Source organism: Zalophus californianus, chromosome 9, assembly GCF_009762305.2.
Source record: "Zalophus californianus isolate mZalCal1 chromosome 9, mZalCal1.pri.v2, whole genome shotgun sequence".
NCBI lineage: Eukaryota > Metazoa > Chordata > Mammalia > Carnivora > Otariidae > Zalophus > Zalophus californianus.
Genome location: NC_045603.1, coordinates 8,175,028 through 8,188,782, shown reverse-complemented (window position 1 = coordinate 8,188,782; position 13,755 = coordinate 8,175,028). Strand labels below are relative to the sequence as shown.

Sequence of the window (13,755 nt, the reverse complement as noted above, 5' to 3'; positions counted from 1 at the left end):
GCTCCCCGCTTAGCAGGGAGCCTGATGTGGGGCTCGATCCCAGGACTCTGGAATCATGACCCAAGCCGAAGGCAGATGCTAAACGACTGAACCACCCAGGCGCCCTCACCAACAACTGAGCCACCAGGCACCCCCACCAGGCTTCCTTCTGCAACAGGCTTGGGTCATGCTCTCCCTCACTCTCTTTCTGCGGCCATCTTGGTTCCGTGCTCCCCGCACAAAATGCCTGGTGAAGCCACAGAAACCATCCCTGCTACAGAGCAGGAGTTGCCACAGCCCCAGGCTGAGACACAGGGTCTGGAACAGAATCTGACAGTGATGAATCAGTACCAGAGCTTGAGGAACAGGATTCCACACAGGCAACCACACAACAAGCCCAGCTGACCACAGCCGCTGAAATCGATGAAGAACCAGTCAGTAAAGCAAAACAGAGCTGGAGTGAAAAGAAGGCAGGGAAGGCTATGTCCAAACTGGGTCTTCGACAGGTTACAGGGGTTACAGGAGTCACTATCCGGAAATCTAAGAATATCTTCTTTGTCATCACAAAACCAGATGTCTACAAGAGCCCAGCTTCAGATACCTACATAGTTTTTGGGGGAGCCAAGATCGAGGATTTATCTCAGCAAGCACAACTAGCAGCTGCTGAGAAATTCAAAGTTCAAGGTGAAGCCGTCTCAAACATTCAAGAAAACACACAGACTCCAGCTGTGCAAGAGGAGAGTGAAGAGGAAGAGGTTGATGAAACTGATGTAGAGGTTAAGGACATAGAATTGGTCATGTCACAAGCCAATGTGTCAAGAGCAAAGGCAGTCCAAGCCCTGAAGAACAACAGTAATGATATTGTAAATGCGATTATGGAATTAACAAAGTAACCATATGAAAATGAGGACTTTTTTTCGGTGTTTCAAAGAATAACTGCAGCTTGGTTTGAAATTTGTACTGTTTCTATCATTAATAAAGTTATGGCTTCTTGTTGGATGAAGAAAAAAGAAGAAGCTATTGTTGTGGTCCAGACGAGAGCAATAGAGGCTTGGACTCAGTGGTAGAGATAAAGGGGAGAAATGGTAGGACAGCAATATATTCTGGAAGGATTTGTTATAGTGGAGCAAGGAGGAGAAAGAATGATTCCAAGATTTTTGGCCTGAACAGTTGAGTGAATGGTGATGCTGCTCATGGAGGTAAGGAACACTGGGAGAGCAGATTTTTATGTAAGAATAGAGACCAATTTTGGACAGGTAAAGCTTTAGAAGACCACTAGACATCCAAGGGGAGATCTCTGTTGCCTGTTCTGCCAGGCTCACCAATGCTTTCTATTCCAATAAATGGCACCACCATCCACCCGGATGAGGTGGTCATTCTTCAATCACCCCTGTTTGATCAAACCAGATATGTGACTCACCGGACACATGGCAGCTGTCTTTAAAAATTAGAAGGGTTGTCTCTGAAAGAGTAACATGTCTTTATGGTTCCAATGGACAGAACTAGGACCAGAAGATAAAAACCTCAGTGAGACAGATTTCAGCTCAATATGTGATAGTGAACTGTTGTGTTCTAAGTGTGCTTGAAAATGTATTTTCTAATTTGGGGGTGAATAATTATCAGATATGGCTCAGAAAGTCTTACCCTACCTAATTTTCAGAATGGAGATATGTTAAGATCTCCATGTGCTTGTGGGATCTGTCAGTTTCTTTTTGTAATTCTGACCATCTTATGCGTTAGAGTCTATGTTATTAGGTGCATCTAGGTTTAGGACTTTGACCTCTTCCTGGTGATTTATCTATTTTACCACTACCTCGTGACCTTTCCTAACCTGCAAAATGCTTTTTCCTTTAACATCAACCAGCTTTCCATTGGTTTAGTGTTTGCTTGGTGTATCTATTTTCACCTTTTCACTTTCTACCTTTCTGCCTTATTTTAGTCATGTCTTACTGCCCCTTTCTTTCTCCCTGAAGGTAACAGCTCTCTTGACTTCTAACACTGTTTTTGAGATTTATATAAATGTAATCATATATTAAGTAAAATTTTATGTCTGGTCTCTTTTGTACAACATTGTGTGATTCACCCATGCTGCTGAGTATAGCTCTAATTTGTTTGCTTTCATTGCTACAAAATATTCTATTGTTCAAATTAATATGACAATTATTTATTTGACATTAGGTTGTTTTGATTTTATGGTGATTATGAATAAGGTTGCTATGAACATTCATGTACTGGAGGAGTAAGAGAAATAGGGGGAGTTCAACTCATGAAAACTGACTAGGAATGGGGATGAGGTGGGGAGAACTAGTACAAGCCTCTAAAAAAGAATTTTTTTTATGATATAGTAATACCTCGCACCCAACAGTGATTCATTCAGAACAGAACTGAGCACCTAGGAAATGAAAGGCATTTAACCAAACAAGGAATTGGAAAGTTCATGCACTTAATTCACAGGAGAATTTAGTCCTCAGTTTATTTACCCTTATTTTACAAAATCTTCTAAATATTTGGTTCTCTGGCAGCCTGGTCCTCAGGAGATTAGAAATCGCCTATTAGAAGAGAATGTTCTCAGAGGCAGGCACATTAAGGTCAGAAAAAATGCCAATTAACAACTAGGGACAGGACAATCTGTATTGTAAAAAGCAGACAGATACTGAAAACATACAGCAGTTTGGAAGGACTCTTTGAAGGGACAAACTATCCAATAATCTCCGAAAGGCAGCCCCACCTTACTAGCTAGCATGGTAACACATCACAATTATGTCCAAGTTTTAAAGCAACAGTTGAATTATATGTATTTATTGTATAATATATGATATATTAAATGTATATAATATTTATTATAAACATATAATATGTATGTATCATATGTATTCTATTACACTTAAAGTGGCCAGGAATATTTACCACTTTAGAAAGATTTCTATACAAATGGTTAAGACAAAACAAAGCAATAAATGAAAACAGTTTAGTGCATAAAGAATTAGCATTGCAAATGATGATAGAAATACCGTATTAGCGTATTATCACATGTTGCTGAGAATGGCTAAAAGTGCTGAGTGCTCAGGCCAAGGTTAACGGACTGATTGCAAGCAAAGAAACAATGGAGGGAATCTACAAAAAACCCACAGCTAACATCATTCTCAGTGGTGAAAGGCTGAATGCTTTCTGTCCAATATCAGGAATAAGACAAGGATGTCTGCTTTCACCATATCTACTTGACATTGTACTGGAAGTTCTGGTTGAGCAATTAGGCAAGAAAAATAAATAAAAGGCATTCAGATTGGAAAGGAAAAACTAAAAAGTCCTATATGCTCAGATGACACACTCTTGTATATAGGAATCCACTAAAAAACTGTTAGTAAGTTCAGCAAGGTGGCGAGGGATGAGATCAATATACAAAAAATTGTGCCCACTTTGTATGAATACTCTCTCTCTCTTACATGGATGCTGGTAACTAAAATATCTGTTAAAGTATGTTAGATGAATATGCTCCCTGCATTATGGCCTTTACAGCACTTATCTGTACCAAAAATCACCTTACTGGTTTATATGCTTGTCTGTCTCTCTCCATTGCAATTCAAGTCCCACAGGAGTAGGGACATCATCTGTCTTCTTCCCAGTGTATTCCTGCTGCTTAGCAATGTGGCTGGCACATGGCAGATGCTCAAAAATTATTTGTTGACTTCTCAATTAACAGAGTATCCTTGGTATAAGCAACAATACTTCTTAAGCACCATTATTAAGTCTCACTGTTAGGTACTGGAGACACAAGAATGAAACCTGCACTCCATGAACAGGAGCACTAGACGAACAAATAACATAATGTGATAAGGATAATGTTGGCATTCTTGCTTTAATTACCTTGAATTTTTTCTGCTCTTAAGCTTATGAATTTACTTCTCAGCTCCCTTCTGCCTAGACACATCCCATACTTTATTCAGTTCAGACTAAGCTAAGCGTGCATGTACCATATTGTATTTAATATGGTGAATTGCTAAGGTACTTAAATATTAGAGAACCTATGTCTTACTTTTTCGTCAGAATATATATTATCATAGGGATTGCAACTCTAGGTACTCTGGTTTAGAAAAACCCAAGTTCAATACTATGCCCCATTTCCCTCAATATATAAATTCATAGTCACAGAGTACTCATAAAGCCTGGGATGGTGATGAGGATTCGGAGCTCTTAATCTATTGAGGGAGGTAGGTAAGTAAAGAGAGAAATACAACTTAGTGCAGAAGGTACTGCATAGAGCTCTATGCAGGGTATTATGCTCCAAAAACGACTAAAGAAATAAAAGGCACTTTGTGTGAGGGACAGCCCTACCCCAGCTTGATATTCAAATGATGGGCCTGTTTTTTTTAACATGGGCATTACTGCATAAACCATACCTCAGGGAAAGATGCGGGTACTCAGAGACTTGAAAGAGTTAAATTCTCAGCAAATATGTCAATCAAGTAGTAAAAAAAAAAATCCCCCTTTTTCCCCATTGCCTACATACTGAAACTACCCTTCCATTTTTGGAAAGAAGAGAAACAGTACTGGAAAGCTTTTGAACTTATTTTCTAAGTAGCTTATTTTACTAATCAAAACCATCAAGTAGCTAAAACATATCCATTTTCAACCTTGAGTCCTTTGGCACATTATACCCCTCAAGTCCTCCCTGGAGAATAACAGGCTCACTTCTTCCAGGAAGACAGCATGGTGCTGTGGGAAAGGGTGGGATTTGGAGTCAGAAGACCTCTTTCTGTTCACATCCCACTCTGTCACTGGTTGTGTATCTGTGAGTCATCTAACCATTCTGAACCTGTCTCCACCCTTAGAAAATAGAGATATCATCTGCCTAATTCATCTGAGACAGATGAAGTGAGTACCAAGTAAGACAATCGATGCCAGATTGTTTTTACAAACTACAAAGCAATATATAAGGACGATGATCATATCTGTAGGCCATTGCTTAGCAGGTGCCTGGTACGAATGTACTCTGTAAATATTTGTGAAATAAATTAATATCACAGATCAGTGAGAGCTCTAGTTGGTTACACCTTAGAAAGCGGTGGAAGCTACTGGCCAAAAACTGCCCTTTGTTTCTTTGACTTCAATTTCTATTGATATTGAGAGCTACTGGCTTTATTATCTGGCCAAGAGAAGACTATAAATTATGGATGACAAATTAAAAGCATAGGCTTATGCATGGGGAAGGAAAAAGTAAAAGAATATAATTCCAGCAAAATACCTCCTATTCCATCCCTTGCTTTTATAGATAAAAAAAGGTGTTTCCAGGTAGAGCTCCACCAAGTTCAAGCCACAGTTCCTATATAGATTGCTAAGTGGGTCTAAGAATGCTCTTTTTTGGTTTAATTGAGACCAAATTTCACTAAGCATCTCTGACAACAGTGATTTACAATGAGGATGATACAGGAGGTTGACTGCAAGGCCCTCTGGTGGCCTGAAGATTTTTCCGTATCTGCAATTGCAAAATGAAAAGAAAGCCCAGCCATTTTCTATCAAATAGGAGGTTATTTATAAATTAAAAAGTCAACAAAGCAGAGGAGCTAGAGTGTATTATGCTAAGTGAAATAAGTCAGTCAGAGAAAGACAAATACCATATGATTTCACTCATCGGGAATTTAAGAAACAAAACAGATGAACATGGGAGGGGAAGGGAGGCAAACCATAAAACAGACCTTTTTTTTTTTTAAGATTTTATTTATGTATTTATTTGTCAGAGAGAGAGAGAAAACGAGGAGGGGGAGCCGCAGGCAGAGGGAGAAGCAGGACTCCCTGCTGAGCAGGAGCCCGATGACGGACTTGATCCCAGGACTCTGGGATCATAACCTGAGCCAAAGGCAGCTGCTTAACTGACTGAGCCATGCAGGCGCCCAAACAGACTCTTAACTATACAGAACACACTGAGGGTTGTTGGAGGGAGATGGGTGGGGGATGCGCTAAATGGGTGATGGGGATAAAGGAAGGCACTTAAGATGAGCACCGGGTGATGTTATGTAAGTGATGAACTACTAAATTCTACTCCTGAAACCAATATTACCCTATATATTAACTAACTAGCATTTAAATAAAAACTAGAAACATTAAGTCAACACGGATAACTTGGAAAAGTCGTCCTTGATTTCAAAAGCTTCATAATCATAAAGCATTTCTATAGAGACCCCAGCCCAATGTAACCCCACGTTTTGTTTTGTTTTTTTAAAGATTTTATTTATTTATTTGACAGAGAGAGACACAGCGAGAGCAGGAACACAAGCAGGGGGAGTGGGAGAGGGAGAAGGAGGCTCCCCGTGGAGCAGGGAGCCCGATGTGGGGCTCGATCCCAGGACGCTGGGACCATGACCCGAGCCGAAGGCAGACGCTTAACGACTGAGCCACCCAGGCGCCCCATGTAACCCCATGTTTATGGTAATTCACAAAATGATGAACAGCAAGTCCCTGCCCGCTGGAATTTGCCATCTAACAAAGGCACAGGGACTAGGATGCAGACGTAGAAGCAAAGGTCGAAGGGGAGAACTATAGAAAGTACTTGGGCTCGGGGCACGTGGGTGGCTCAGCCGGTTAAGCGTCTGCCTTCAGCTCAGGTCATGAACCCAGGGTCCTGGGATCGAGCCCCATGTCAGGCTCCCTGCTCAGTGGGGAATCTGCTTCTCCCTCTCCCTCTGCCCGAAAGTACATGGGCTTTGGAATCTTTGTAGGATTAAATAATATACGCAAAGCATCTACTATGGCATCTGGTATATAGTAGATGCTCAATAAATGGTAGCTTTTATTATTGTACTTTAGTATGTGATATTTAAGTGATCTCAGCCACCTGCTGGAAGAAATCTAATTTTCAGCTCTAAACTCCTCTAGAACTTTTGATACACCTCATTTAATTCTGTATTTCATAGAAGAATTAAAAGCAAAAGCATCTAAAGCCCACCCCGTGGCATACAGTACTTCTTCCCTGTCATACTCTGAATGGAATTTCTCCTGCAGCTTGGCAAAGTAGAGGTGAAGGGAGAAATAAAGTGTTTACATAGTCCAAAGTGACAATGAACATAAAGGAAGAGGTGAAGTTTTTTTTTTTTTAAGATTTTATTTATTTATTTATTTATTTGAGAGAGAGAGAATGAGAGACAGAGAGCATGAGAGGGAAGAGGGTCACAGGGAGAAGCAGACTCCCCGCTGAGCAGGGAGCCCGATGCGGGACTCAATCCCGGGACTCCAGGATCATGACCTGAGCCGAAGGCAGTCGCTTAACCAACTGAGCCACCCAGGCGCCCGGAATAGGTGAAGTTTTAATTTAATAACATAATGTCACAGTAGGCATAACTTTTGACCCAGTAACTGGATTCCTGAACATTTTTCTTAACAAAATAATCAGAAAAGGGCAAAAAGATGCATATATTAAGGATCTTGTCACATTATTTATAATAGCAAAAAATTGGAAACAACCTAAAAGTCCATCAATAGGAGACTAAGGATACATACACACAGTACAATTCTAGGAAGAACTAAAATTATGATGCAGATATTTGACATTAAATTATATGAGATGAAATTTTACAGAATTTGGCTGTTTGATTTTATTTTTAAACCCCCCTACCTATAATATACCTGTGATTTCATTTAAAAAAAAACAAAACAAAAAAACCTATCTAGGGACACCTGAGTGGCTCAGTCGGTTAAGCATCTCTTTGATTTCAGCTTGGGTTGTGATATTGGGGTTGTAGGATTGAGCCCCAAACGGGCTCTGTGCTCAGCACGGAGTCTACTTATCTCTCTCCCTCTGTTCCTCCCCCTGCTCATGTATGCTCTCTTTCTCTCAAATAAATAAAATCTTAAAAAAAAAAATCTTAAAAAAAAACCCTATCTAAACATATGTGTGTATATATATATATATATACATGTACATATTTAAACAAGTCTGAAAATAGATATACTAAAATATTAGCAGTGATTTCTAGACATTGGGAATATAGGTATATATACACACATATATAGGAATATAACTTTATTCTTTTCATTCTTTTCTATATTCTGAAATTTTTATGATGACTATGTATTATTTTTATAAGAAAAAACAAAAACTAAAAGAAAAAATTTAAACCAAAATAGAAAATACAGTTATCTCCAAGCAGTACAAGCCAGTGAAAGATTGTTGGATAGAGTATCAGGAGGTCTGAATTCCTATTTCTGATGTCCAGTCCTTTGCTATGTGATCTAAGCCAGATACGTGTCTCAATTTCCCCATCTATACAGTAAATAAGTAATTTAAATAAATCTCACAATAGGGAATGAGAATGAATGCGTTAGGAAAAAAAATCTGTAAATGTCACACCTACTTGCAAATTAAAAAACAAAAGACTTCCTCAATTTTTAAATTCCCCTTAAGTCTTCACTGCTTTTATTTATTTATTTATTTACTTATTTATTTATTTATTTATTTATTTTAGTAATCTCTACACCCAACATGGGACTAGAACTCATGACCCCAATATCAAGAGTCGCTTGCTCTACCAACTGAGCCAGCCAGGCACCCTGCTTTTTTAATTTTTAACACACTAACAAATGCATGGGAAAGTATTCAGGATTTTAGCCTCAACTTGGCTCCAAACTGTTTACCAAGTAAACATCTCCATATTGATCAAGATAACGTGTAAGTCTATACAGTAACAGCAGTTCTCAGCGGTTCAGCTCCTGCTGGCCTATCTTCACAGAGGTGGAACTAAATGATTGTGTTATGTCTAATTTTCAAAATATGTGTAAAATTAGATTTTAAATTCATAGTTATAGGAATGTATCTTTCTTCTTTAGATCCAAGTGTAACTGTAGTCAAAACTGTCAAAAATTGAGGGTCATAAACACCTCTTTTCCCTTGTTGCAGGCTCTCAGTGACCCGAAGATGCTCCACCCCTTCCCGATTCCAACATGTGTTCAACTCCAAGATCTAGGTTGAGAAGTGTCTAGATCTAATTCAATGTACAAGGTACAAAGCATCATCCTGTTTCTACTTTGCAAATGCTATTTATTTCTTCTGTCAAGAAGGTCCTTTACCTACTTCTTCGTATGTCGCTAATTCATAGGTTGCCTTCTGATCACATAGACGAAGACAGTCAGCCCCAGCCTCTCCATGCTCCCGAAGCAACTGTGAACACTTACATTTCTCATCAGAACTCAGTGGTAAAATTCCAAGTTGTTTTTTGTCTGTCTCCCATACTGCACAATGAGCTATAGGAAGACAGAGACTGGATAATCCCAGCAATTGTGCATAGTGCTTGGATATGATAGGTAATATTTCTTGAATAAATGGATAAAATGTTATTCCTAGAATAGGAATCTGCAATAAAAGTTCCTCCATAGGGAATCACCTACTTGGCTGGCCATCTACTCTGCCAATGGCATCTATAGAAACTAAAGCAAAACAAGAATAAAGCACACATGAAAGAATTTGGTGTACCACAAGGTAGATAATTTTGATGACTCCAATTAAAGCAAAGAAATAATGAAGGATAAAGGAGTCAATTGACTAGCAAAATAAAGTATACTCAAAAAAGTGTGAACTGGGGCGCCTGGGTGGCTCAGTCGTCAAGCGTCTGCCTTTGGCTCAGGTCATGATCCCAGGGTCCTGGGATCAAGCCCCGCATCAGGCTCCCTGTTCGGTGGGAAGCCTGCTTCTCCCTCTCCCACTCCCCCTGCTTGTGTTCGCTCTCTTGCATCTCTCTCTGTCAAATAAATAAATAAAATCTTAAAAAAAAAAAAGTGTGAACTAATTAAGGAAATCTGAAAAACTGAAAATCAACAACCAAGAAAACACCAGAGTGCAAGAATTCTAAAAACATGTACACTCTTTTATTTTTTAAAAAATAAAAAGCTTTTATCTAGGGGAAGACAGAGATACAGACAGACTACTGCAATTCAAAATCCAAGACATGTCTTCTGCTAGATACAAGTTCTTTCAGGACAGGAAATGATCTTTCAAGTAGCAGAGTGTCTCTAGGTTCACTAGGGAGCTCCTACTCCCATTTCCATCTTCTAATTTCCTTTTCACCTTCTGTCTTTTTTTTTTTTTAAGATTTGTTTATTTGAGAGAGAGAGAGCACAAGCAGGGGGAGCAGCAGAGAGAGAGGGAGAAGCAGAGTCCCCACTGAGCAGGGAGCCTGATGTAGGGCTTGATCCCGGGACTCCTGGATCATGACCTGAGCCGAAGGCAGACCCTTGACTAAGCCACCCAGGCGCCCCTCATTTTGTCTTTAAATACTAACTTTCTTTCCTTCTCTTGCCCAGTCCGTGGAAAACTTTTTTTCTTGTCCATTATGTCCCACTGAACAAGCTTTTCAGGGGCTACCAGTATAACCCAAGGCCCTTTTCACTCCGATGGTGGTAAAAACCGTACAAGTCACAGTTATATGTACTGCATATGTAAATATGCTATAATTGAGCCTTTGTATATATTTGGTATCCTGCTGACATTTTAACATTGCCAGGTAAGTAATTCACCTGCCCAGAGGAAGGGCTCTCCTTAGATGTGTGGCATTGGGCTCCACAAAGGCACTCTTCCCAGTTTTTCCAGAGAGTCAAGACGAGACACTATCACAGCCAGTGACTTTCTGCTGTTGAACCAGTTTGTATTTTACTGATTAACTGATCAATATTTGGGGGGCTTAATTTGAATATTGAACAAAACATGAAATTACAGGTTTCGACTTCTCTTTTGAGGAGATACACCGATAAGGCTCCCAGAAAAGAAATGGCCACAATTCACACAAATGGAAAGAGGAAAGACTGCCCCAAAGTAAAACCTAGCTGATCTTCTTGGTTCAAACGGCATTTATCTGATGGACATTTTGGTGACAGATGTTAACTAGACTTATTGTGGTGGTTGTTTTGCAATATAAACATGTATTGAATCTTTATGTTGTATACCCAAAACTAATATAATGTTGTATATATCTCAATATAAAAACCAGCATTAAGCATATATATATATTTCATGTACTGTGCCAGACACACATATATATCTCTCCATCTGTCCAGTAGAAAGGGTCACCTTGCAAGGCTGTTCTGAGGATTAAAGAAGATATATATATCTGTACATATATTACAGCCTTGTGAGGTAATCATTTCCATCGGACAGATGAAGACACAGATTCAGAAAGGTGAGCAAGCAACTTGTCTGTGGCCAGGATGCTATTAAGCAACAGAATGAAAATCTGAACCCAGGTCTGGCTCAAAACCCAGAGTGATTCCCACTCACTGGTGTGATCTATTCAAACAGCCAGCCCCCTCGACAGTAATAATCGTATTATGATAAAAGTCGTTGCTTACATTTATCTAGCTCTTCTCACATGGCAAGCACTGTGCTAAGCAATTTATATATATGATCTCTTTAATCCTCACAATCACAGGTAGGTTTATCAAGACCTCCATTTCACAGCTGAGGAAACTGAGTTTTATACAAGTTCAGTAATCACTTTGTTCTCACAGCTGGTAAGGAGTGGGGCCAGAGTTGAACCTAGGTCTAATTCCAGAATCCATTCTTTTCATCCTTACACTTGACTGCAGGAAACTCAACTCTTGTCCTGATTCCAACGAGGCAAGTCAATTGATAGTTCTGTCTCGATTTCCTTGTTCCTTAAATGGGACCCTGTTCCTTGTCCTTCACAGAGATATGGGGGTTATAAGATAAGAAAGTGCTGAAGCTTTAAGAAAAACTGCTATATAAATCTAGGCACAGTCAAAAGTTTCACTCAGATTTTCCCTCTCTGGCGATCATAAAGGGATTTAGTTGACATCATTAGCTCTTAAACATCCTCTCAAGTGGGTAGCAAGTATTATCTTCACTCATCAGAAAGCTGAAGCATAAGGAGATGAAGTAATGTGCTAGTCAGTCGGTGGTTGAGCTGGGAATAAAACCCCAGATTCTAGCTCCCACTGCTTATGTTCTTACTATCAATCCTGCTTCTGCATTTCAAACTTAATTGTAAAATAGAGGAAGATAGAAATATCAGTGTCCACTTCAGAACACAGATTAAATACTTACAGAAATTAAATTTTCTACTGCAGTGACACTAATATAACCCCAAAGGCTCTTATCCTCGCATTCTAGAGAAAGTGCATGAAGAATCAAAAATAAAAATTTCCATTTCTGCAGCATACACTTCAGCTCCTTAGTCTTCTCAAATAACTTATTATTAATCAAAGGTTTTACAAAACTGGGTGAGTCATTACCTAGTTTCAACTAGTGAGTCTGTAAGCTTCCTTTCATAGGGAGCATAAAACCACAGTATTAAATTGTTCGCTCATAAAATCAGAAAAAAGAAGCATCAAATAGATTTTCACATCATAAACATTTCATTTAACTATGTAATTTGACTTGGAAATTATTCTAACATACCAACCTGAGTTCAAAATTCAGTTTCCAAAGTGAACTGCATAATTAAAACAACAAAATCACACACATTGCACCTTTATGTTCATTCTTCTCCTGCATAGAAATCAAAGTAAGTTTTGTGCTTCCCACCCAAGCCTTACCACAGACACACACAAACCTTAAAGTAAAATAAAGGGTAGAATGAGGGCAATTCTCTGTCTTCAATAGGGGACTAGTGTTCAGTCTAGTTCCCAGATTATGAGCTCCTCCTAAATCTTGCTTTCTAGAACAACACAACCATCTTCCAATTATCAGGAGCTTGATAATCACATATTTTGAAATTACCACAGGGACCAGAGAGGGAACAAGAGAAATACATTTCCACTTTCAAAACTGAACTAAATACTGGAGTCCATAGACACTTCATTGTTCCTCTCTCTGACTCCAACTGAATTAGACTTACAAATGAAAAGCCTATCATTTGGTTATAGGGACAAAAACTAAGTCACAGGAACCCAAAGGGCTATTCTCAAATGACCTCTCAGAGTTTGCTTCTCGGGTGGCCTTGAGAGGCCTAAATTCACCCCTAGCTGCATAATAAAAGTCCAACCACCTTCAAACGTGCTATGAGGTGAAAGTAAAGGATGATGTGGGGCACTCAGTTTTCTCAGGGGCTGTTTATTTAATCCCTTAATTCCAACTTTCCTTTGAGAAAAATCTTTGTCTTGGTTTCTATCATTGAAACCAATCACAGCTTCTGTTGAGTCAAGGGCTCTAAGGTCTCTCAAACTTTAATGTGAGTATGAATCACCCGGGGATCTTGTTAAACTGCAGACTATGATTCAGAAGGGCTGGGACCGCATGCTCAACAAGCTCCCAGGTGATGTCAATGCTGCTGATTGATGCATATACTTTGAATAGTACGACTATAAGAAATGTTTCCAAATAGAAATAATCTCAATCAGATGTTTATACTCAAAAGAGATAGCCTCCACCAAGACTTTGTAAAGGGAGAGAATATTCCAGAGCCTAAACAGGGTACCTGCTCCTTCTCCCTTTTCTATGATTTTTACGAGCTAGTTGTAAACCCAATGTGGTATCTGAATAAAGGGCATCTTTTTAAAATGTCTTCTGTGTTGACAGTTTATTGGGGCTTGATTTGATGGGGCTTGTATGGATGAACATAAAAACTTCAAGCCTTCTGTAATGAAAGGGCTGATTCAAAATAAATACTTTTAATTATGTCAAATACTAATGAATAAGTGATATTCACAAATAGTTTATAAGAGAATCATTTGGGATTAATCATTTTCATTTCTCCCACAAAATAAATAGCTCATGTACTAAAGGAGACACCTTTCCTTAAGCAGGAGGAAAGAAGTTCAACAAAATAAAGTCATGCC

The 13,755-nt window shown here is 39.1% G+C and overlaps 1 pseudogene; it reads left to right on the top strand.

Moving 5' to 3' along the window:
• The first annotated feature begins 222 nt into the window (after positions 1–222).
• LOC113922438 lies at positions 223–872 on the top strand (annotated as a pseudogene).
• The last annotated feature ends 12,883 nt before the right edge of the window (positions 873–13,755 follow it).